Source organism: Mirounga leonina, unplaced genomic scaffold (genome assembly GCF_011800145.1).
Source record: "Mirounga leonina isolate KUSES-001 unplaced genomic scaffold, KU_Mleo_1.0 Mir_94, whole genome shotgun sequence".
Taxonomy (NCBI): Eukaryota; Metazoa; Chordata; class Mammalia; order Carnivora; family Phocidae; genus Mirounga; species Mirounga leonina.
In genome coordinates, this window is record NW_023270855.1 from 58,016,807 (window position 1) to 58,021,345 (window position 4,539).

Here is a 4,539-nt window from a genome sequence, read left to right on the forward strand (position 1 = left end):
GAGTCCGTGCTTCACGGGGACAGAGTCTCCGTGTGGGGAGATGGAACGTTCTGGAGACGGAGGGTGGGGGCGGTCGCAGGACCGTGTGAGGGTGCTTCATGCGGCTGAGCTGTGCACTTAGAGACGGTTACAACGGTGAGTTTCTGTTACGTTTGCCACAACAACAAGGAATGAAGACCGTGTTAGATCCCCCACCCTCCGCAAAAGAAATCACAGCGTTAGGAGTGCACTAATACCCACAAATTTATAGATGGGTAAACTGAGGCAGCGTGCCTGGCAAGCAAAGGACTGCAGCATTACAAAGGGGCTCAGCGGGCTCCCTGAGCCTCCCATGCCGACCCCTGCCCAGGTTCCAGAGGCGGGGCTGGTCTCTCGGGCCGGCACCTGGCCTGGCCACCCACCGCTCCCGCCCGGAGCCCCCGTGCTCCAGGCTATAGTCTGTTTCTTCCCTGACCTAACTCCCCAGACTCAGCACATTTCCTGGGAGAAATGCCGGGAAGCTTCGCTCCAAATACCTGCTGCAGGCAGAGGGGGCGGCTGCCGAGACAGCCCCCCGCGGTGAGACTCCTGGAGGCCTCCCTGGGGAGGTGTTAGCCCATGGGCATGTGGGTGGCACAGTCTGCCCCTTCCGGAAGGTGCCGGAGCTGGAGCATGAGGAGCTCCTGGCCTTTGAAACGCCATAGACTCTCTTGTGCCTGGACTTGTGAGCAGTCACCCCACCTGGCAGCTCCCTGGGGACGGCCAGGAGCGGAGCGGCCACCACACTCTGGAAACCCCATGACTGTGGCCACGCGCTGTCTCCAGACTGGCCCAGAGGTGTGGGGGAGGCTAGACCCGGCTCCCCCCCCACCCCAGGACCAAACTCTGTCCTTGCCTCTCCCAGCCTCATGCGCCTCGCTGGCTCCTTCTAGAAGCCCTGCCCTCTCCTGTCCTCCCAGACCCTGCTCTGCAGGCTTTTTTCCCACCCTTCTTCCAAATCTCTTCAGTTATCCTTAGCGGCTCCTCTTCCTCCTCCCAGTGCCTGCAGCTTGGGTCTGAGGCCCCTGTCCCCGTTTTCACTCCCTCTTTTTTTTTTTTTTTTAAAGATTTTATTTATTTGACAGAGAGAGACACAGTGAGAGAGAGAACACAAGCAGGGGGAGTGGGAGAGGGAGAAGCAGGCTTCCCGTGGAGCAGGGAGCCCGATGTGGGGCTTGATCCCAGGACCCCGGGATCACGACCTGAGCCGAAGGCAGACGCTTAACGACTGAGCCACCCAGGCGCCCTTCACTCCCTCTTGATGACATGGGGCAGGCCAGCAGGACGCCAAAGTGGGAGGCTTGTCTCTCCTCCCATATCTCCATCTGGGCTCTGCCAAACACAGAGCCTGAAGCAAGGGTTTGGTGCAGAGCAGGTGTGAGTGCGTGGGGAGGATGGGGCATAGGGCAGGGTGGGCCCTGGTGACCCCTGTGGGTCCCCAAGGAACTGGGTACAACATTCCTCAGGACTGTCTACCCAAGAGGAAGATGAGGGAAGCGTCAACTGCCTGGCTAGATCAGGGGACACAGAGTGTTTGGGCCCTTGGAGGCTCACAGAACCAGGGGGGTGGCCGGGAGCTGGTTTCAGGGCCTGCTCTGGGACCCAGGGGCAGGAGGCTCAATCTCTTCCTATGAGCAAGAAGCCCTCCAGAACCAAATCATATTCCAACTAAGGCCTGCTGATTTGCCCCCCCATGGCCCTCCCACCCACCCACTCACTCACCCCACTCCAGCCGCCCTGGCCTCTCTGCTGGTCCAAGTTCCCATACCAAGCTCATCCCAACCTCAGGGCCTTTGCATATGTCCTTCTCTCTGCTCATGATGCTCCCCATCCCTGAGTCTCCTCCCAACGGCCCCTTCTCATCTTCGAGGGCCTAGGCAAGGGCCACCCTTGTCCAGGAGGCCACCTCCACCCCTCGATTCCCTTTGTGGTCCCTCACAACCTGAAATTATGTCATTTCCTTGCAGGTCTGCTGGTTTTCATCCCACCAGGCTGGGCGCGCCACATGCGGACACGGGCCTGTGTTTGTCCCTGCTGTCTACTCCATAGGTGCTGACCTGTTGGGTGGCCTCATGCAAGTTCAGACCCTCCCTGGGCTCCCCACAGCCTGCCCACAGAGGGGGCATCCTCAGGGTCCAGAGTGGGTGCTTCTCCTCTGGGGGGAGGAGGACACCTATCCTGGCATCCTCTCTCCAGCTGCATGCTGCTTCGACTCCTCTCCAGGGACATCGATTGACTCCGGCTGTGTGCACTGTGCTGCGTGAGCATCAGACCCGGCCAGATTTCCACATGAATAATCTCTATTTCATCTGCTTGGGTCTTTTTACCAATTATGAGAAAAGTAGCTCAATGTCACGGGAGATCGTGGATGAGATCCTGGAACAGAAAAGGGAAATTAGCTAAAAACACACACATGGTGAAATCCATATACAGTTTGGAGTTCGGTTAATAGTAATAGTAATTGCTAATATTATTAATTAGTAATAACAATATGCCAGTATCAGTTCCCGAGTGGTGACAAAATTATTTGTTTCCTGGGGTTATTGTAACATATCACCACAAATTTGGTAGCTTAAAAAAAAATCACCATTTATCAACCTCACGTTGTGAAGTCAGAAGTCCTAAAACAAAGGTGTGGACAGGGCTGGTCCCCCAGGGCCCCCGGGAGACCCGGCTCCGGCCTCTTCCTGGTCCGTGGCAACCCCCATCCTCACCGCCAGCAGCGCGGGGTCTGCCCATCTCTGGGACTCCCACCCTCTGCCTCCCCCTCGTGAGGGCCTCGTGAGGACGCCAGGCCCCTGGGAACCCAGGGTCACCCCCTCCTCGGGGGCCCTGACAAGGTCCCCTCTGCCGCGTGAGGGGACACGTCCCAGGTCCCGGGACGAGGATCTGGACGTCTTGGGCGGGGAGCGGATTATACCACTGATGACAGAGGGTAGACAGAAACTCTCTAACATCTTTGCAACTTTCTGTAAATCAAAAATTACTCCAAAATAAAATTTTTCTTTAAAAAAATCTGAATTAGAAGGTCATTACAGAAATTCACAGAGAACCTACAAGGCAGTAACTTGGTCACCCATAGCCCTGCCCCAGGACCATCGTGGGCAACACGAGGGGTGTCCCTTTCCCCTTCCCGTCTGAATGTATGTAACATACATCTTTTCCTCTCTATAAATGGCACCATGTCATGCATAACTTTCTTGATGTTTCCACCTAACCGTGTACCTGAGATGACCTGCCATGTTCAGTGAGCCTCCCGAGCTCCCGCCCCTCTCTGCCTCCAAGCCGACCCCCTTGCTCCCTCCGCCCCCCACCAGCCGCACAGGCCCCCTGCCACGCCCGGTCCTCACCTGGGCCTCCAGCCACCTGGGCTTTGCCCGTGCTGTCCCTCTGTCCCCCTGCTGAGAACGCCCTCTCCCTCACACCCTCTCCTGCCCCACTCCCCTCCTCCTCCAGGTCCTGCCCCCAGGGTCCCCAACCCAAGCAGTTCCCCCCAACACACTCCCTCCAAGAAGGAACTCAGGACACCCATTCAGATGTGGGGGAGAAGCCGTCCCAGGCCCTCCGGGTCCCGCTGCCCATCAGTATCCCTATTAAGTGGGAGTGAGGATTCATCTCTGGGCAGCTGCGGAAACCCAGGGTTCTGGGGCAGGGGTGGCAGGAGCCCTCCCCCCCACCCCCGCCCCGGTCCAGGCTCCTCTGGAGGCTGAAACATCCCGGGGACCACGTGGCCAGGCCTGAGGCATCACAGGACGCCACAGGGAGTTGGGGTTTGGGGGGGTAGGCAGAGGCCACGGGATCTGCTCATGGGCATTTCCTGAGCCCCAAGGCTGCAAGACCACAGAGGTGGCAGGAGCTCAGCTGACCCGCATCCACGGGGACTTGTAGTCCGCTTGGCCTGATCCCCCCTGGCCCTGCCTCAGGGACAGTCCAGGCTAGAGCTCAGGGTAGGGGATCGCACTGTGCCCCTGTCGGGGGTCTAAGCCAGGGCAGAGGAGGGGTGGAGGGGCTGAGATGCCGCACACCTGCAGCCTAACCTCATAAGCACCCCTCCACCTGCACGAGGTATTTCGAGCTGAGCACTTGGCCTCCTCAGGAATCTGCTGAGTCCAGCTGAGCTGTGGCCAGAGGACAGAGGACAGAGGCAGGACGCTGGGGCCCGAGGGCGCAGAGGTGGGGGCGCAGGGCCCAGGACACCCTATCTTCACCGCATCCCCATCTGCCACCACGCTCCATCCCCAAGGCGCTGGGCCCCCATGCAGGCCCCAGCACCTGCTGTGTCCCCTCCCTGCAGGACACAGCGCCTGCTGCATACCCTCCTGAGCGCCTGAGTGACTCCTGTATACACAGCAGGACACAGTGCCTGCTGTATGCACTCCTGGCCGCTTGAGTGACTCCTGTATACACAGCAAGACACAGTGCTTGCTGTATGCACTCCTGCAGGACAGAGTGCCTGCTGCATACCCTCCTGGCTGCTTGAGTGACTCCTGTACACACAGCAGGACACAGTGCCTACTGCAT